This window comes from Sturnus vulgaris, chromosome 2, assembly GCF_052056855.1.
Source record: "Sturnus vulgaris isolate bStuVul1 chromosome 2, bStuVul1.hap1, whole genome shotgun sequence".
In the NCBI taxonomy this organism is placed as follows: domain Eukaryota; kingdom Metazoa; phylum Chordata; class Aves; order Passeriformes; family Sturnidae; genus Sturnus; species Sturnus vulgaris.
In genome coordinates this window covers 82,647,527-82,669,652 of record NC_142244.1, presented here as the reverse complement: position 1 = coordinate 82,669,652, position 22,126 = coordinate 82,647,527, and positions in this window count along the sequence as shown.

Sequence of the window (22,126 nt, the reverse complement as noted above, 5' to 3'; positions counted from 1 at the left end):
TTGATTGGGCTGAGTCTCTGTAGACATCATTGTTAGTGGTATCCCCTGGGGGTCTGTACTGGGAACAGTATTATTTTATGTCTTCTTCATGACATGGATGAAGGGATCAGGTGCATTGTCAACAAATTTTCAGATAATACCAGGCTGAATGGTGCTGTTGACACACCTGAAGGAGGGGATGCTATCCAGAGAGACCTGGACAAGCTCAAGAAGTGAGCACTGCAAAGGTTTTAATAAAAATGATGCAACTTTAAAATAATACTAACATTGAAAAAGTCAGCATGTTAAGTACAAACAGATCCATCTTTACACCCAAAGACAATATATGGAATTAATTGTAGCTGTATTTCCTCTTCTAAAATTAAAAACTGCATAGCATTTTTATTCATTCTTACCCAATTATGTCAATTTTCCCATTACCTTTAGTGAAATTAATCCAACACTTAACTTTAAGTATATATTCGCAGGCTAAGTTTGGACCTAGTCTTTTTGTGAAAAAAACTTCTCTGATAAAATCTGGAAACCGATAAAAGCAGCATTTAGCTGTAACATTTACCTTTTTAAATGTCTCGTATACAAAAAACAAACAAACAAAACCAAAGCCAAAAACATCCAAACCCCAAACAATGAGATTAATATTAAAAACCCCCAAACAACAAAATTATAAGATACAGGGATACATGGGATACAATGAAAACATCCTATTAAAAACTTGGGACCTTGGTGAGGTACAAGGCCCTAGTGTTTGAAGGAACTTCCCAAATGGATGAATATTTCTGTGCATATAAACTTCCCTGCAATCAAAAGGAAAGCAAAGCTTAGTATAAAGTTCTACTATTTTCAAGGAACATGATGAAATATACTTGCCTGATATATGCCCAGAAGTATGAATAGGTCAGAAGAAACCTGTCTCGAGCAAACATGGATTGCATCAATGTCTCTCACATTTTTGTCTTTCATGATGCAAATCACAAAGCACAGAGTTCTAGCTAATTCACTGCAACTTAGTACAAAACTACAAAAGCTTTACAATGTCTTCCTCTTCAAAACCATCAATCTCCATTTCATGTAAAACTGACATTTGCCTTTGGTTTATTTTCATAAAGTCAAGTCACTCCACAGGAAAACATTGCTGTTAACAATTACAATGCACTTCGTAATGCTAAAAATATGCACTAAAGATATAATTGTGGGTGTGCAGTTCATATAATAAAAGGACTCTACAGAAAGATTTTCAGACATTTTATTTATCTTCATGGTAACTGAAAGGTCATCAACCAAGAATGACATTAACATGTATTTACAGCAACAAACTGTCTACCTTTGTAGACACAAAGGTACCTAGATGATTAATATCACATTTGAAGGGGTCCACAGAAAACAGAAAGGAGGCTGGCTAAAGAGCAGTAATATCTAATAACAGATTTTTTTTCATAAGTTTTCCATATGTAGGCCATAAGGTGAAGACCAGTTTTGAAAAAAGTAGCCAAGAGTACTCATGAATAGGAAAAAATCATTCACTCGAGTAAATATCTAAAGGTAGAGACAAAAACTTTGCATAGAGAATTTAGGATCCTTGTGGAATTTAGCTATATCTAGGTTTTTATCAGATACAGGAGCAATACTTTTTTATAAAATATGATATTGTCAGAAGATAATTTAGTTCTTTTGAATTTGAATAAGAAAAATGAGGGATGGAGAAATTAAATTCATTATTAATAAATTAAATGTTATTGAAATAATGATATCCTTCAAAAACTTAAAGTGATCTTATTTGTTAAATCAGAATAAAAATAAAAACATACTATTTTAAATTATAAAGTTTTCATTTTTTCAGTGTTTGTTAGCATTGTTTTTCTTGATAATGCAGAATTATATAAATCAAATACAGTAATTCTGGTTTTTCTGCAAGCTTGGTAAAATGCTAAATTCTGGGATTAGTTTAAGAAATTTTCTTGCTGCAAGCTATAGGCATCAGCCTTCATACATAAACCTGGAGAGCACTTAGAAAATAAACAGACAAAAGAGGTATAAGAAACATTGTAAGAGTAGTTCCTTCTCTAATAGCTCTCCTGAGAAGTCCCGCTAATGGATATTATGGCACAGTTTCTGTCAAGCAGTGCTAAAGATAAACATTAAATTTTGCAATAAAGATCATTAACTTCTTGATTTTGGCATTAAAAAAAATTTCTCAGCCTGGAGAAAAAGAGGCTCAGGGGTGACCTTATAACTCTCAATAACTACAAAGTGGGAAGAGAGGATGCAGTCTCTTCTCCCAAGTAACAAATGACAGGATGAGGAAATGACCACAAGTTGAACTAGGGTAGTTTTAAATTCGATATTACGAAAACTTTTAACACTGAAACAGTCACTGAACATTGGAACAGATTGCCTAGGGAACTGATTGAGTCACCATCCCTGGAAATGTTCATACAGCCTATGGATGTGGCACTTGGGGACATGATTTAGTGGCAAATGTGGCAGTGCAGGGTCGGCAGCTGAACTTGATGACCTTACAGGTCTTTTCCAACCTTAGCAACCCTATGATTCTATTACTGTAAGTAAATATGACCTTAATTCTTGGTGAATCATAAGATGATGTCCATACTATTATATACTGAAATCTTCAGTATTGTTTTGGTGTTAGATAGAGACTGTAAGGCCATTAGATTAAGTAGACCAATCTCATGTATGTCATAGATTACTTTGTTAACTCATGTTAAACCTTTTTTTAAGCAGGAATAGGTTTCAAACTAAAACTTTGCTCTCATTATGTTATAATGCATGTTCTGGGTGATCGAAATATATATTAGCTTGGTAACAAAATGCAGAGCCTGAGGTTTGGGATTGGATTTAAGAGATGTATGAAGTATCTGAGTGACGACTTGAGCCTCAGTTTACTCCTTAGAAAAAAATAAACCAAATTACAAAGAAAAATCAGATTAGACAGGGGAAAACAAATGTTTGGTTCCTTTGGCTGCAAAGCCTATGAGGTTAGTTAGTCCTGGCAAATTGGTTTGGATAGAAATAGCAGACAAGAATTCTGCAAATATTGAGGAATATTTTGTGGCAAGACAGATCATCTACAAAATTGCAGGGCTAATGGAACCCTAACTGAGGACTAGCTGTCCTCCTCTTCTGTATATCTGTACACTTGAGGTTGATAATTTAACCCTCACATTACTCCAGCGAAGTACAGAATAGGGGAGATTTGCTCAAGAAACTAAAATAATTACAGTGATTTGGGCAAGGTGAAATCTATTAAGTACAACCTTATAGAGCTGGCTTCATGCCTATTCTGCTAGGCATGTAGGCACCATTCCTCTACTAATGTAAGAGTTAAGTAATTCTGCATAGTACTTTTCCTAGATTCTGTCAGAGTATTCAATAACTTACTCAAATCTATCAATAGTTAGCAGAAGACATTACTATATGATGTCTCCATTACAGTAAATTTGTTTTTCTTAATATCTGAAAGAAATTCTTATTGCTATTTTTATTTTTATTGCATTATCAAAAAAACACCCATAATAACAACAAAAACTAAAAGAGCATCTCTTCCTAGAACTCCTGGCTTGTGATTCACTTTTCATTTCAAGTATTCAAATTGTGGAAGGTTTGTTCAGATGTGCAAGTCAAAAAGTGTTTGTCTGTTCTAGGGCTATGTGTTACAAGCAAGTTTTCAGAATGAATACTGAAAATTATAAAAGCTTTCCATTAAACTAAAAAGAAGAGCTAATGCAGAAAATTCTTAAACTGATTTAGAAAGAAAGATTCTAAGAAGTGTTGGGAGAACAAAAATTGTTTATAAAAATCCCATATTTAGCTGATCTAAGAAACTCTAGTGCACTTTCTTCAACCTGCTGTGTGTCACACCTCAGACATTTAGGCTGATTACTGAAAAAGCAATAAGCATTTTTGCACATTTAATAAACTCCTAGAAGGCTGTCTTTAGAGGGAAGCCAGAGACATTTCTTGTCTTTATTATCCACAGACGCCTGGACAATCAGTCAGGTCTGATATGACAGTAGGCACAGTAGGAAGTTGTTGAAGAAGCAGATGCCTAAAGACACGAATAAAACAATGGTACTTTTACACCCATCCTTATATCAGGTGTGAATAAAGTTCTGTACCATCAAAGAAGAGACTTTGGATAATTGATATTTTTGGGGCATGCTAACATAAGTTTCCCTCTATCCACAGTCCAAGAGAAGTCAAAATAATAATTTTTTCAGGTCACTTTCTCTTCAGCACTCTACCTCTCATTTTCCAACTTCCTGGCAGCAAAATTAAACTTTGTATTCTTACAAGTTCTGAGCTTACAGCACCAAGTTCAGTGTTCTCAGAGTAAATACAACAGATAGTAATAGCTGTGGGACTTCTTATTATTTGCATTCTCTTAACAGTAGTCTTCAACCAGACTCCTGTTCCGCGCAAACGCAGAAGTGTAAAATGGTTCTTTGTCCCAGGATCATGTACTTTACAGGGTTAGCAAGAAGCAATGAACAGGCAAGAAGCCTGAAAGGAGCTTTCTGGTTTCATGGATAATTTGCTACACATAGGCAAATCACCTAGTTTACTTAAGTCCTTTTTCCGCTAAGTTAAGCTAAAGCAGAGACTGTAAGAATTGATATGGCATCAATTGCTATTCCAAAACTAAAGAAAACTACTGTTTCAAAATATTATTCAGTTTTATATTCCTTTTTAAAGAAAGATTTGGGGGCTGGATTTTTCTTTTAATTATTTTACTTTATTTTTATTTTATTTTATTTTATTTTATTTTATTTTATTTTATTTTATTTTATTTTATTTTATTATTTTATTATTTGATTTGATTTGATTATTTTATTTTATTTTATTTTATTTTATTTTATTTTATTTTATTTTATTTTATTTTATTTTTATTTTGCAGGAAGGTAGTTATCAAATATATATGCTGGGAAACCTTGGTCAGCAGCACCCAAAAATCCACTTGAAGAAACCGAAAGTCTGAGTACTAGCATCAGTTATTCCAAGGAGTTACATAATAGCCTCAGAATAAGTAATATACAATTTTAGACTATTTCACACATGAAAACCAAAACTCTTTCTATCTTCTCCAGAAGAAAAATACACCAGTGCAAAACAAGTAATCTATTAGAGAAAGGACCATATAATCCTTGATCATTCACATTCCATTGTGTTTTATTATGCAAACTAGAAAGACCATCTAAGTAACATTTCAGGCTTTTGACAGCATCAGGACTAGTTTTTTTTTAAGATTTACACAACACATAAAGAGTCTTAATGGCTGGTTTTTTTATGTGCCACCAACATCACACTTTTTTGTGAACTGGGAGTTGCTCTTCTTTCCTAATTCATAAGATAAGTTGCATTGCTTGGAGAACCTTTCAATGCTACCATAGTTTTAAAGGTATCTGCTTGTCTTAGGCATCTCTGCGATGAATTTGAATGATGTTAGTTTGACTGTATCTTGCTGTCCACTGAAATCCAAGGAAATCCTAAGCAGTCAGTTCTTCTTTCCAGTTAGTTGGGCTGAACGTGACCAACTATTCACAGGATTCAAAGCATATAAACATCATTTTTATGATTATTAGGAAATTGACATGTTTAGCTATTAACGAAGCTTCCCTTCTACCTTAGCTTTTGCTTCCCTGCTAATGAAAAAATTTGCAAGTAGCGAGTCTAGTAGTGACAGAACAGAAATCCCTTCTAAAGCTAATTTAAAAGATCATTAAATGTGATATTTTCAGGACAGAAAGACAAATAAATTTATTGTCTCTTTTACAGTAAACTTTGATATTATTCTCATTTCAGATGCTTTTCCTTATTATTCTTTTCTAAAATTCCATTAGTTCTGTGGTCATTTCAAGTACACTTCTACTTTTTTTTCCATGTTATGGAAATTTTTATTTCCCACTCGCTTTCTTAAAATTTATTTCTTTTTCATGGTTAAGAGCAGTTGAACTGGCCTAAGTGACTGCTACACAGTTTATAGGAGTTCACTGTAAACATCTGGAGTCATAGTTTTCCCTCTGGGATCTCCTTTCCTCTTTCATTCTTCATGTAATTGTCTAGGATTTCAGTTCTGGTTTTCCTTCATTTTCTACTGCTAATGAAGTACTTGCAGACTAACGAAAGGAGCAACAGACCAAAGTGCAGGATAGGTGGTTAACAATAGTCATTGTACTTCATCAGTTTCCCCATATGTCTCCCTGTAAACTATTTTAGAATCTACTGATTGGAAAAAAAATAATATATTATGGGCTTTTGTTGTTTATTTTCCTCCTCCCCCACCCACCCTTTCATAATGACTTAATAAGCTGTTTCGTCCTAGAATGTCCACAATTAGTCTCTCAATATACGTATATATTGTCTCTTGATAAATCCAAATGGGAGTGTTTGGTGTTGAGGTGGAGGATTAGAGGGAATCAGTAGAGAAAAAATGATTGGGGATTACAGTGCAATGAGAAACTTCTTTACTTGAGGTCACTAAATCTACACTTATTTACTTGCCCGACCAAACATCATTCTCTTAATAACATGCCTCACCTAACCTGGCATGTAATTTATAATATTATACCACAGTGAAAATGCTTCTTCATATGGAAGCATAAATATAAAACTCTAAGGCTCTGGAACTAGAAGAAAAGATGAATAAAAAATTATAAGACAGCCAACCCATACAACATGATATTATTTTATGAATACTTTTTTGCTATTATATCCAAGTAAAATGCATAAACTTCAGGTGTATCTTCTACTTCTAAAGCACTATACACAACCACAAGAGTAGACAAATAACAAAAAACCTAAAAAGCAACAACAAAAAACCAAACCCACATCCATTACTTAGTTTCTTCAACTATTATACATTTATCAAAGCAGCACATAAACTTGGCTAAATCTGTATCTGAATCAAAACTTCAAACTCTACTGAACTGCAAACTCTCAGGTGATGAATCCTGACCTAAATCAGCCCTCAGACTTTCCAGCTGAGCTACCACTAGGTTTTATTAGCTCACATTTCACTTTTCATCTTGAGCACAGAAATAAGAGAGAAAAGTGATTCTGCTAACCAGATTCACACATACCACAAGTTCTGCTATAGAAGATTCCTCAGTTTACGACCTTAAGTGAAAAACAATGGTATGTAGCCTCCCTGACAGGTGAGAAAATAGTGCCCCAGTCATGAGGAATATTGCAAGGAGCTACTCTTTTCAGAGCATAACTGAACTCTGTGAGGGACTGCATTAAAAGTCACCTTGGAGATGTGCAATAGAAGCTGGAGCACATCACAAAAATGGCATTTTCTTAAAAAGAAAGGTCATCTTTCTATTGACTCCAGGTAAAAATAGCAGTCTGCCAGCACTGCTCTTGTGCAGCTTTTTCATGTCCTCAGAGCCCAGAGAAGCCAACTGCAGAATTCAAAATTGAAGTTGTGAATTAATCCCATTTTCCAAACAGACATGCTGTTACTTTAAAATCTGTGGTTCTCCCCATTAACATTTCTCTTGTATAACACATGGCAGTGGATTTTCTGGGCCACTGAACAAGAGTGCAATGTGACAACTGAGAGAAGAGCAAGGGTTGAGAACATGGGTGGCTCAGTTATCATAAATTTAAGCAAGCAGTATGTGCAAAGGCAAAAAAATCCTTTTTACTACATAAAACAGCACTTGAAGAGAAATGTAAACACATCGCCTCTTTATACCTTGTGCATTAGACAAAATAAAAATACTACAAAGTTCTGCTGAGAGACTCAGAAAAGGGCCATAATTAACCACCATTACATTCACTTAGGCTTCATGAGCTGCACACTTTGACCTCCTTACTGACACATGATTCTGCAGTGGTCAGGTACATACTAATCTTTTACAGTGAAGTGCAATTAAGTGAAGAATAGATCTCTTTACCACTCAAACAGTCACACTGCCTTTTTTAGTTGCTTTTACTGTTGTGCTTCTCTTTTCTGACATTTCAGTTTATAATTTACACTGTGTCAGGTTTCTAGTGGCAATTTCATTGTAATACATAAAAGGGTGTAAACAGATTTTTAACAAGGTGTGAGCCTGAGTCTAACAGCCAATTCTGGCATGAGTCAATTGGGCTGATGTCAGTAGAAACAGAATAACAGTGGTATTACAGAAAGAAAAAATTCATCCAAATGAATTTTTAGGCACATTGCCAATAACCACAAAATAGAACCATAGAATCATTAAAGTTGGAAAAGACCTCCAAGACCATTGAGTCCAACCTTTGACCAAACAACAGCTTAAACTGAACCATAGCACTAAGTGCCACATCCAGTTGTTTCTTGAACAATTTCAGGGATGGTGAGCACCATTTCTCTGGGCAGTCTATTCCCATGTCCAACCATGTCAACTATGTTCCCATGTCTGAACTTCTGCCACAGCTTCCTTTTGTCCCTGCCTAGGAGAAGAGGCCAAATCTTTGTTTGAATCTACTATCTTTAAATGACAGTTTTACTATTAGATTGATCCAGAATTATTTTTTTGCATAAAGTGTGAAAGTCTTAGAACAACTGTTTTTAACACTTCTCTATGAATTGAAAAAACAAATTAAGTTATTTATTTATCTCTTGGCAGCACTTGTTTTCCAGCACAAAGCATGAATTTGTCCACAGTGATCTGAAGCCCTCTATTCAAATAAGCTGATTATACTGGAATACAGGTCCTTCAGCTGGTACCTACAAAACTATAGGCCACTATAGCAATACTCCATTGTGTATTTGTAATGGCTAGAAACCATTGAAAACTTGCATTATGACCTCTCTGTTATACAATACAATTTAATTTCTATATACTGAATTTGTGTGAGGGCATGTTTAACCTGCCTAAGTGTTTTATTAAGGTTATTTTGAAAAATCCATTGGATTCCATTGGTGCTGTTTCATGTGGAAGTCATCTTGAACAATGAACTGTTCTGCTTTCAGAGAATGCATTAAACATTAGAGTTAGAATACAAGGCATCTTATGCAGCTACTCGAATATATATTTACATTAGCCAATTACACAAAGCCACCTGGCATGGTCTTTTCCAAAACAAGAATCAGAAGACAGATCAGCCCTTAAAAGACACTAATTGGCACAGGATGATTTTGCAGTCTAGCTATTAATCCAAGATATGTAATCATACACCTATAGAGAAAGGTTGAGAGACCTGTGTTTGACTTTGCATTTGATTATAAACTGATCTCAAGCAAATTACTTCTCCACACTGAAAAATAAATTACAATATGCAAAATTAAATTCTTGATGTTGTCTTGTTTCTTAAATTTCTTTGACATGTCTGGCCCAAAAGTGATGTGTGGAAGTGGAGATAATGATGTTGACTCCCATATATCCCATTTTGTCAGAGATGGTTTAGAGTAATCTAATCTGAATGATGTTTCAGGTAACAGCAAGAAAAAGATGCATGATCAGACATCACTTACTGCACTTACTGCAATTACCATTTGAAAAAAACAACCCACCCTATTTACTTACTTATTGTTTCTTGTATGTAGCACTTGAAGAGATACAGAACTTTCCTTTCCTTTCCTTTCCTTTCCTTTCCTTTCCTTTCCTTTCCTTTCCTTTCCTTTCCTTTCCTTTCCTTTCCTTTCCTTTCCTTTCCTTTCCTTTCCTTTCCTTTCCTTTCCTTTCCTTTCCTTTCCTTTCCTTTCCTTTCCTTTCCTTTCCTTTCCTTTCCTTTCCTTTCCTTTCCTTTCCTTTCCTTTCCTTTCCTTTCCTTTCCTTTCCTTTCCTTTCCTTTCCTTTCCTCTTTCCTTATCATGCTCCTGTAATTCATCTTTCCTCCGGAAATTTTTACACATTGGGAAACAATTTGTATAGTATTTTTAATTCTGAAAAAATTACTTCTAGGAACAATTATAGGAACATATCTATAAATAGGAATATATCAAAAAGAAATGTTGTATCAGTAGAATTATGCATAGTTACTCAAGATCATGCCTGAGTTCCCTGGTTTAGATTATGATATTAATAAAAGCATCTGTGAAATATTATTGCCATTTTTCAGTTGTACCTCTGTTCTTAAACAAAAACAAAACTCCTCTTATTTTTCAGCAAAGCAATCAGCTTCATTCTTTTGATTTACTATTATTCTTAGGTTTTTAATTTATTTTAATACTACCGTTAGTTTTTCTTCTGGGAAAAAGTACGCACACTAAATATTTTGTTTTTAGTTTATGTTTGGATTATTACTGGTACTTTATTGGGTAGAAAGCTTGATAGACTACATCATGAGTTAAAGAATTCACATTTTTTTCTTTTTAAAGATGACAAATTGTTAGCTTAAAGAGGTAGAGTCAACCAATAGCTACTGAAACCAGATGTGCAGACCACATGATTATAGCAAGAATGTTATGGGCAGTACAGAGACCATGGAGCACTACATTAATCATTATCACACCTCTATCTACAGGTGGTCAAGGTTTCTATAAACTTTTAAAGAGATTTCAAAGAAGAACTGAAGAATAAAGAAATGTTTTTCCACTCATGATGGAAAATATAATGGTGAAAAATTCAACAAGCATGCATTTAACCAGGTCAGCTGATGGGAGACTTGTGAATTAATGTGGATGTTGCAAATGTGAAATAATCAGTAGGGCTGGCACATTTTAACATTTCTTTTTCTACTCCTTGCCCATTTTTTTCTTATTGAGTAAGCTATATCTACGTTTTCATAAACCTTTTCTTTTCTTGTCTTTAAATCCGCCCCTAGGCATTTGTGTTAATCATACAGGAAAATTTCCAGATCCCCAGGCTTCTGCTACAACGAGGTCTTTTACTTTGATCTTCAAATTGTTTTGTCTAAGCCCAACTAGAATCTAGACTCCTCTGGGCAAGAACTCTGTACAAAACACACAGTTGAGACTCAAGAAATATTAGCATCTTTTGTAAAATAACTCTTATAGCCCAAATATATAAAATATGAACAGCTCAGATATACCATATGAACTATTATCTCAATCGACATATTGGAAAAGTGGAACTTAGCAATGTAGGAATAATCCTGGTAGAATTTTTTTTTTTTTTTTTTTTTTTTTATTTTTTTTTTTTTTATTAAAAAAGAATCCCACGAAGAAACAAAACCTCCTCAAAATTAAAATTATATTTTTGGAAAATAGGAAAAAGGAATTGACAGGTAATTGTTTCCATCTTATAGTCTTTCTATGCCAAGATTTTTGCCTTCCCTGCCAAAGACCTTGCTAATTAATTCCTAGTTATAACATTTGTGTTAAATTCCATATCTAATAACATTAATAACCAGTTAATGATTTTTGGCCCCTGCCCCAGAAGCTTTTATTCTTTCCTACCACCTGGTCCAAAAATGTCATCTGCTGCCCTGTTTCTCATTATTTCAAGTCCTTTTCCTGCCCATGAGAAGAATTGGACAACTTTCTTCCCATTTGAAATCTTGCAGACTTGGTTAGAGAAATTTAGTTATACAGTGTGAATCCTGAGCTCACACACTGCAGCTAAGATTTCATCTGCTGCGATTTGTCAGGTGAGATTTCAAATAGAGGCAGCAAGTTCCATCTGAGACATCCAAGTATCTGAGACATCTGCACCAGACTGACATATGATGTAAAATCTTCAGGGAAGTTTTGCTGTCCTAGGCTAGCAGCTGGAAGTCACACAATTTCCTGGAGCTACTAAGGTGATACTACACAACCTGCTTTACCAATGCATACAAGCTCACAAAGTGAGAACCAAATATGATTCTGATATGAAAGCCAACAAGGGGCAAAGTTACATTAAAAATATATTTTTTATAATTTAAAGGTAAGGAGTACTGTGAGATACACATCTACACTAGTCTAAAGAAATTAGAAATAAGCATCAGTATGTTATAATCCCTTTAAAGCAGAGGATGCTGAACTGTTTTTTAATTTGAATTTTTGAAAACTTAAATTATTTAATCTTTATCTATGAAATTTTTCATCAACTTACTTATTTTTCAAAAGTCTCCAGTTTCATTTCAGCCAGGAGAGTGTTACTTTCTCACATCTTTCACTAAATTAAAGCCCAAAATATTTTTGCACTCATTTTACTCTAAACGCAGGACTCCAAATGATGTTATTTATGCAAGTACATAAAAGAATGTAAACAACTTTCTAGAATCAGAACAAATTTTACAGGTTATGAACTGACAGAGAACTAGGTAAAGGAAAAAATACTTCTGCAGAATAATGATTTGATAATTTTTTTCCTTTTAACACTTAGATATGTCTAAGAAAAAATACAGATTTGTTTTGCTATTAAATAAACCTTTTCTGATCTTTAACCACCAGATTTTGTCTGTTGTGATCTGGAAATGGCTTAAATTTTGCTCTAGAGTAATAAGTGAACAGTAAAGCAGAATTTAGTTAGAAATACAAGAGTTTCAGCAATTTATAAGTAAGAATCAAATATATCAACTTATGTTAACTTATGTTAATTTATAATATAAGAAGAAAACTCCAGTACAAATTTAATCTTGTTTTGGCAAAAGATTAATTAATCAACCTTAACTTTAAGAGTCCTTTAGCAGCCTTGACATCCAACTTCAGTTACCACTTGGATATCCCAAACCCAATTGTTTTAGACATGAGTTAAATAAACAAACACTATTTGAGCTGGTAATGTCAAAGCCAAAAGTGAGACTTTTGTCAACATGTTTGCCCCACGTTGGTAGCAGTATGGCCAAGTGAAAACAGAAATTTAGCTGTGTAAAGTGGAGTGACCAACATGACAATATTTCTGACAAAAACATAAGTCAAAGTTAGAAGTGTTTAGTCTCCTCTGGGAAGATAATTTTTCTACACCCAAATCAATTTAGACTTGAGTTTGCCTCTGTACCATGGTGAATTGACAGTAATTATTCTGAAGTCAGGTGTAAAAATAATATGCAAAAGAGATAATGACTCAAAGTATATGATACACTTAAATCTCTTTACTTAATTATCTTGAGGTCAGATTATGCTTAAATTTCTAGGGTGAGCAGTAATAGAAGGGCAAGAGATAAGTTTGCTTTTTCAGGCTTAGCTTCTCTTAATACTACCCATTGGAGCAGTTAGAAATCTCAAAGTATATGGTGATGCACAGCTGTATGGCATTAGACTAATCAAGCTGCAAATGAGCACAGACCAATTATCTAGTTCCTCATTCTTGACCTAGGGTCAAAACAATTAAAACCATCTAAGGAGATCTAGTAAATTTATGCAAAATAAATGCTGCAGAAAGGCTCGTCTCATGCTCTGTTATCTCCCTACTTACTGCTGTGATCACACCCTACATGCATAGGACTTGATTTCTCAACTTCAGTACAAATTAAGCTTATTTGTTCTGGATATTTTTTGTTTTATTGGTTGGTTTGGCTTTGGAGGTTTTTGGGGCTGTGCTGGGTCTTTTGCCTTTTTTGGTTGGGTTTTTCTCTGATGAGGGTCTAATTAAATATATATGCATTTTTCATGGGTTTCTTTCACTTGAACTACATATCTGACTTGTATCATAAACTTCATAGTACTAAATCTGCTGAAAGCATTTTGTATCACCTGCAAATTAGATGTGCTTTATCTCTCAGCAACTGCTGTGCATTAGCAATGGTTTCACAATTTAGTAAAAGTCAGCAAATATATCTGCTGTCTTATTCTGCTACCGTGGTAACTAATTCTTAGTATTATAATCAAAATAATGAAATAAAGAATTTTCAAAGAAGAAAAACAGCTTTTATTTCAGAAACATAAAGTTTCAAAGTGGCAGAGCCTTTTTTGGCAATTTCATTTTTTTTCTGAATGTATGTAATCCGGCAATTTTTAATACTGTAATCTAACAAAGATTTCTTTCTATTCTATAAATGTATAGAAACTGCCTCCTTCTTTTGTGACTAACCAATACCCCCCAAAAATGGATGAAGGGTCAATAGACATAGGTAAATATGATTGTTGTAGTTTAGGAATGGACATCCATTAGTCACAGAATCACAGAACTCACTAATTTGGAAAAGAGCTTTGAGATCATTGAGTCCAACCTATGACCTAACACCATTTTATCAACTAAACCATGGCACTGAGTGCCATGTCTAGTCTTTTTTTAAACACCTCCAGGGCTGGAGACTCTACCACCTACCCGGCCAGCCCATTCCAATGGCCAATCACTATTTCTGTGAAGAATTTTTTCCCTGATGTTCAGCCTAAACTACTCCTGGCACAGCTTAAGACCTCTTTTCTTGTCACTGGTTGCCTGGGAAGTTCATGGGCCCTCCATGGGATGCTCCCATGAGTGCTGAAGGAGCTGACAGATCATTGCCAGGCCATTTTCAGTAATCTTTGATCGATCATGGCAATAGGAGGAAGTGCTCAAAGACTGGAGGAAAGCAACTCGTATTTTAAAGGAGGGCAAGAACAAGGTCCCAGGGAATTACATGTCATCAGGCTCACCTGGTGATGGAGAGAGTTGGGAGAGTTAGCCTAGAGCAGAAAAGGTCCAAAGGGGACTTAATTAATGTACATAAATAACTGAAAGGAAGTTCAGAGAGGACAGAGAAAATTATTTTCATTGATATCCAGTAAGAGGACAATGGGCACAAACTGAAACACAGGAGTTTTGTCCTGAACATCAGGAAATACTTTTGTAAGAGTGACTAAGTACTGGCACAGGTTCCCCAGAGAAGTTATGGATTCTCCATCCTCAAAGATATTCAAAAGCTACCTGGACATGGTTCTGGACACCTGCCTCTAGGTGTCTATGCTCAAGCAGGGGCTCAGACCAGATGACGTCCAGAGAACCCTTCCAATTTCAAACATTCTGAGTATCACATTGGTGTAGAGATTTAATTGTATATTGCAATTACTGTATTTTATAAGGTGCAACTTAAATTTGTATTGTGTTCTCTGTATATTAGGTATCACTCTGCTAAATCAAAGATATCACGTAATACAAAATATCTTAAATTAGGGGCATATTAAATTTTGTACTATTCCTCTATGGAATATCTAAAATAACCTCATTGAAGAGTATTGGAATCTGATATCTTGTCAGAAGATACTTCATACAAGCAGAGACCATTATTTTACTTTAAATATGAGGTACACAAAAAGTTAATTCCATATAGAAGAATTAAATACAGACTTTGAAACAAAAAATTTGGTAGTGATAGATTTTATTGTCCTATGTTGGGTTTGTTATGTACTTTAATCATCAAGATTATATTTCCTCTACTGTTCTTCAATACTAAGAGAGGGTCTTTGAAGCAGAAACTCTAGAATTTTTGCTCTTTTGATCACATTTGATTTTTTTTAAATGACAGACAGCTTGATTAGTCTATGTGTTTATTTCCTATCTAAACTCTCAAAAATACTGAAACAACTGTAGGCTTATAATAGCTAATTTCAGCTTCTGAATAGGTAATAATTTCAGAAATCAGCTCCCTTTTATCTTCTATTTTATGTCTTTGCTAGAAGCCCAGTGTCACCCACAATTCATTCTAAGATGGATTTAACTGTGGGGAAAACTGATGGTAGTATGACCCTTTTTTTTCTTTAATTTACCTCAAAATTTCCATCTTTAAAATATATATGTCATATATATTTTAAAGACAAATGGAACTTTTGTCAAAACCTATCCTACATCTTTGGCTTCCAAGAACCACAGGGAGGATCATCCACTAGCAGTAAGCTAGGCTCCTTCGATGTCCAGCCCATAAAAGATTTTAGTTTTTCCTTTTGCTTTGATGTAGCACATTACTTTTTTTTTTTTCCCTTGGAGCAATAATGCAATAACACCATATTTTTCATTTTTTTTTTCTAATGCAATGATATGGCATTTAATATATCCAGTTAATTTGTACTGATGAATACCTAGTTAAGGTAAATCTATTTTTCAAAGGAAGGTATGGGCACAAACTTTGAAAACTATTTCATTAAGTCAGTGACCTTTACAAAATGAATTCCTGTTGATAAAACTGGATACCACCTAAAGGCAGAAAGAAGGGAAATAGAATTTATATGTGTATTGGTTTTCAAGATTGATATCCTGGAAGAAAACTAGAGGGATAGCTGACATCAAAAGCATAAGAAAACATCTACAACAGTTCTTCTAGCTCTAAGCACTGTAAAATATACATTTTTATTTTATTTTAATTTGAAATAATAGCAAGTTCCAAGTGTCTAGTTTATTTTAATTTAATACCTTGTAATAAAGGAGTTTAACACTGTAATTTTATCTTAAAAGTTTTGCATTTATGCAAGCATGAAACTAATGCACTTTCGAACCTCTTTCTTTCAATGTAAGGAGAAATATGTATTAGAGTAAACCACAGAAAGCAGTAAGCATGTCAATTATTTTCTCCTTTTAGTCCATAATCGAATAGTTTAATTGCCCAATGAATCTGCAGATACTTCAGAAGCAGGCTTCTAGCAGTTGTCCTCCATCGTCAGAGCCTCCAGGGAAAATAATCATTGCAGTAATGACAACTTTTAAGGTAAACAGTGTTTCTATTAAATCAAAACATCAGCATTTGGGTAGGCTAGAATCTCATTTATTTACATCAATAAAATATGCACCTTAGGACATGTTAGGTCACAGTTGAGTAATGTATTGCATTTTCCAGTGTTTTTAGAAAGAATGAATAATGACAGTGAAAAGGCTTGGATTCGTTAAAGAAAAACAAATTTTGGAGCAGTGCAGGTCTTTATTTAGAAGGAGCTTGTGATATGAGCTGACAGTTGCTTTGTTTAGACAAGTGTCATAGCTTTAGTCCACTGACTAAATTTTCTGAAATCAAATAGGGCAATATTTCTGCACACACACTAGGTAAATGATAGCATCAACAGGATAATAGACTGATTTGGAACAAAATTCTAAAGTAAATAATCTTCTTTTGAAAGGAATGGCATCATTTGACTTATTAAAACTTTTGTCAAAGATGAGGTACAAACAGGAGGGCTGAAATTTAGTCATCAAATCTCTGGGTTTCCCTATAAATTATAGTTTTATTCTCAAGCCCTTTCTTGTGCTCCAAATCCTATTTATTCTTGTACTGGATATGCATGGCCAGGTTTTGATAGCCAGGGGCTACAGAGGTGGCTTTTGTGAGAAGCTTTTGTCAGAAGCTTCCTCCATGTCCAGCAGAGCCATATCCAGTGCCAGCCAGCTTGAAGACAGATGTGCTCTGGGTCAATCAAAAACGGTGGTAATGCCTCTGTGATAACAGAGGGAAAGAGGGAAAGAAAGCTATTTTGAAGATGCATTTGTGGCCAGAGAAGAGAGGGGTGAGAATGTGAGATGAACAGCTCTGCACACAGCAAGGTCAGTGGAGAAGGAGAGGAGGGAGATGCTCCACGTGCTGAGCTGAGATTCCTTGACAGCACGTGGTGAAGACCATGGTGAAGAAAATTGTTCCCCTGCAGCACATAAAGGATCACAGGGATGCAGTAATCCATCTGCAGGCTCTGGAGGAGACCCAGACTGGAGCAGATGGATTTCTGAGAAGAGGCTATGAACCCATGGGAAATCCACAGTGGAGAAAAGTCCTGGCAGAGACCTGCAGTCTGTGTAGACAAGAATTCACACTGGAGCAGGTTTCCTGGTAGGTCTTCCAACCCTGTGTGGGACCACACTAGAGCAGCTTGCTGGTGGAAGAGTGCACCTCATGAAAGAGCAGGGGAAGGACTCCTCTCCCTGAGCAATGGCAGAAACATGCAATGAAGTGACCATAACTCCTATTCCCTATCTCCCTGCATCACTGAGGGCTAAGAGGAAGAGCTGGGAAGGAGGAAGGGGTGGGGGTGAGGTGGTTTTGAAGTCTTATTTTACTTCTTATTATCCTGCTATTATTTTTTTAGTAATAAATTCAATTAATATCTCTAATTTTAGTCTGTTTTGCCTGTGGCAGTATTTGGTGAATGATCTCCCTCTGTCCTTACTTCAAATCGTGAGCCCTTCATAATATATTCTCTTCTCCATCCAGCTGTAGAGTAGAATGATAAAGAGGTTTCAGTGGATGTCTGGCATCCGTCCAGAGTCAACCCTACAGTTCTGAAAATCATATTACTGATTTCTTAGGCATTTAATGATCTATGCTGTGATACCCAATGTGAGTCTATCTTCTCCTTCCTTTTTCTATAGTAAATGTTTATTACCTTTCATTGGAGTCCAAATCTGAATCCCAGTGTATAATTTTTCCTTGTTACAAATCAGTGTCTTCCTGAATCAGATTATAAATAAAACATTATGGAAAAGGCAGAGACTGAGAAAGGGACTTTAGGAGTAGAAACAGAACAAAATTAGATTAAATGACAAGCTATCTCAATATAAGATTGGCTTGGGAATTTTTAGGTAAAAATGGTATAGATTTAAAGGATAGAGTTAAGCCTGCTGTCTTTATCCTGCAAAAGTTAGTTGGGATTCTTACTTCCCCAATGCTTCAAATAATTCAAAGTCTCCAACGTTCTCAAGGTAAGTTTTCCACCAATAAATGAATCTTTTCCCATGCCATCACTGTCTGCTATCTAGTACAGTAATTTTCCTTCCTGCTTCTTTACACAGAGGATGTATTTGTAGAGAGTAACTGTATTCTGTCTCAGGCACCACTTGGCTTTTCTAGCCAACGCACCCTCTCCCATGACTCATTTATTCTGTGTGTCACTGTATGCATCAGTGAACAAAGATTTGTATCAAAAGCTTACTTTGGAATGGGAAGTGCTATGAATTTTTGTGCTATGCTGGATTAGGAATGCTGGATCAGCTCTGGCAGTCAGTCTGCCATTCTCCCAGGATACCTAGATTATCCATGAAGATCTATGATTCTGGTCTGGGCCACAAAACATTGGAACTTTATTTCTGTTCTATCTTGAATAATATGATAATTTAACTTAAGACTTTTCCATTCTTATTTTTTTATAATTCCCCTACTACTGGAAGTACTTTTTCTGCAGACTTTGAATCAACACAACTGGTTCACAACTGTTCTGCTATTAATAGTCAATGTAGATTTTTTTTTTCCTCTTAGCTGATCAAAATGTAGTTTCTAGCAGGCATAATTGCTAAAAGTCATTTATGTCACTTAAATATTGGTTTATTTTAAAATTTGAAAACAGATCATAAATACATCACAATAATCATGCCACATTCCCCTGGTCAACACACTATATTCATAACCTATTATTGAACTTGATTTTATTTACACTGCAGAGAAAAAAAAACAGAAGCAAATAATATTTATTCTCTATCATTTTCTACTGTTTTCTGTTTAGTTTAAGATGCACATTGCTCCTTTTCTTTTAACATTTATTATCTCTGTTTACAAAATCACATGTGTCCCAGGCAGCAAGATCCCAGTAAACTTTTAGCATGTTGTCCATCTTTCAAGAAAGTCTTACTGTTTCTTTCCCTGAACAGGAAGACCTCAGTCAAATATGTTGGCTACTCCCCCCCAAGACTGGAAAAAATAAGTAAAAAAATAAAGGAGCTAAGATTAAGGATGGCTTCATCCTTGTCATATTCTTAGTTTTTTTTCCTCTGCTTTCTTGTACTGCTTTCAAATCTTTCATATCAAAGATAGCAGCCAGAATAATCTTTTCTTCTACTAATTCAAAATTGTTCTATGAAGGGCATGCTACTCCTGTCCACAGCAATACAGCATTACAGTTATGTTGGTTGTGCTGCCCTCGATGCATTGACAAACATTTGCTGTTTGTTTCTGTCTTCCTTGTGTACTCGAGCTTTAGTGTTCTCCTTGCATTGTCAAGCTGGCCACCACTGCCCATTTTTCTGATTCTACAGATTGCTTTCCTGCTCTTTGAGTGTTTTCCCTTAATGGCTATGTGGGCATACTCTTTCCTCAAACCTTTGTATATGAACATCCTAAAAGCCCTCCATATGTACTTTCATCTCTAGCAACTGAATGGCAGATAATTAAACTTTAATTAGAAAGAAATCGAGCCATCAAAGTGTTTATATATCTTGCTTAATTCTAGAAAGGAACCATTGGAATTGTAAATTCTTGGAACAGGCTTAAAGAGGAATTGCCCACATTTGTTTGCTTTTACTCTAATCTGATTCAAGAGAGATCAAAAAACTACAGTGTCTCATAAGCTAGACCAAACATTCCTCTGAAATATCCTCCCAGAAGTTATCATAAGATAAAGAAAACAAATGTGCTTTCCTCTGTCTTCCAAAAGAGACCACCTGAAAGTAGCACCTGTTAGGTCATTCTGGTCAGTAAACAAGATGTGCTTTAAAAAAAATTCCTTTGCAGAGAGTTGAAAAAACCCCAATAACTGATTCAATGACCAGCTGTTGTCAGCTCAGTAATCCCATTTGCTTCCTCTTGTCTCTGTGAGTTGAAGATCCTGGTTAGACTATACTTTGTGCTCCACTGCACTCATCTCAGTCAATCCTACCCTGAAAAGGTAATCTAGTGAATTGTGACATAATAAGAACATAAAGACTACTTCTGGCATCATGGAACACTGATGTAAAGATCGAGGTTCTAATATCTCAAGTCTTGACCCATATTTTACAGTTTTTATCTCTAATAATCTCTTCTCATTTTTTTGTTATTAAATTAACAAAATTTAAAATATTTTCCATAATTATTTTCTTTAATGAACCTTAGTCCTCTACAGCCAGACTGTATTTATATGATCCTTTATTTCCTTCCTACATGCTGTCTGTCTGAGACTCTTGCCAAGATTCTGCCTACAGAGATTCCTCCACATTCTGTCTCTAAATCAAGCAAGTCTTAACCTGGCAGAAAAAGCATAAAGTACAGCTCTTGAGCCTGAACTGAGCCTTAAAATCAAATTTGTCTGTACCAACCCAGAAACAGCTGTGCAAGAAACTGGTTCAAACGGGCCTACTGCTGTAACTGCTTTATCCTGCATTGCATCCTCCATCTGCAGTGTAAATCCACTCCCCCTACACATGGTATTCTAAAATCCTTGTCCCTAAAATTATATGAGCAAAGAAATATGTCCAAGTCTTTATTATCTAGTCAGAAGCATCATATCCATAAAAGATTCCTTCAATAGTTCATATGAGAATACTGAAGAACAATTTAGACCATTAAAATTTTGATAAAAGTACAAATGTCTTCTCCTAGCAAGTTCTGCTTGAAAATACTGTATTTGTTATGAAAATCTTTATGATCTGTAATTATTTGCAAATAATTATGACAAAAAAGTCTTTATTCTTCCATGAACATCTAAGATGAAATAAATATGAAAATATAAAATTTACTCAGTTTGATGCCTAAATATTTGTAGCTTTTTATATATTTTTCATATACTTGCAACTCTGTAGACTGTTAATGCGTAGCTATAACTCTTGGAACTTTTCCTGCCTTTTCCCATATTTTAACAAGCCCTTACTAATCCATTCTTGAAACTCTGTTTAGTCTTGCCTTTAGTCTATCAAGGACACTGTATTTTGCAGTATACATTGTAGACCCAATAAAGCATAGGGCTAAGGGATTTGGGGGCAGGGGAGGACTCCAGTGAGGGAGAACCCAGGGGAAAATTACTTAATCACCTGCTCTTCTAATTGGACAATATTTGATAGATATACTAATTAACTAACCTTTTAAAAATTGTAGATATACAGTGTATCACATGTGCATATCACCATATTGCGCACTTCAAAGGCTTTCAATTAAATATTTGTTTTTATATTATCATTTTAACACTGTTTGGAAAGATTTTCTGTTTTATTCTAGGGAACAAGCTAAGTTTGACAAATCACTTTTTAAAAGCAAACCGTTTTTAAAAATTCCCTTCCCTTCCAAATCTGTAAAAATGTTTTATTTTTATTTTTTATTGAATTGGAAATGAAAAAGTCTTGCAAACATTTGCACCTTCTTTTATTTATGCTTTTAGGTATCCTGAAAACTAATCATAAGCTTTAATTAAAAGAAGATAATTCTAAAAAAAATGGAAATTGAGTTCTACTCAGGCCAAATTCATCTCTTCTAAAGTATTTTTGTCTTAAAAAAAACCACCAAACTATTAATTTTTATAAATCCTGTGATCTTCCTTCCACAAATCCATATTTCTGAATTACATATTTGGTATATCATGGCTTAAAAAGTTTGACTTAATATGCAGTAGCTACTACTG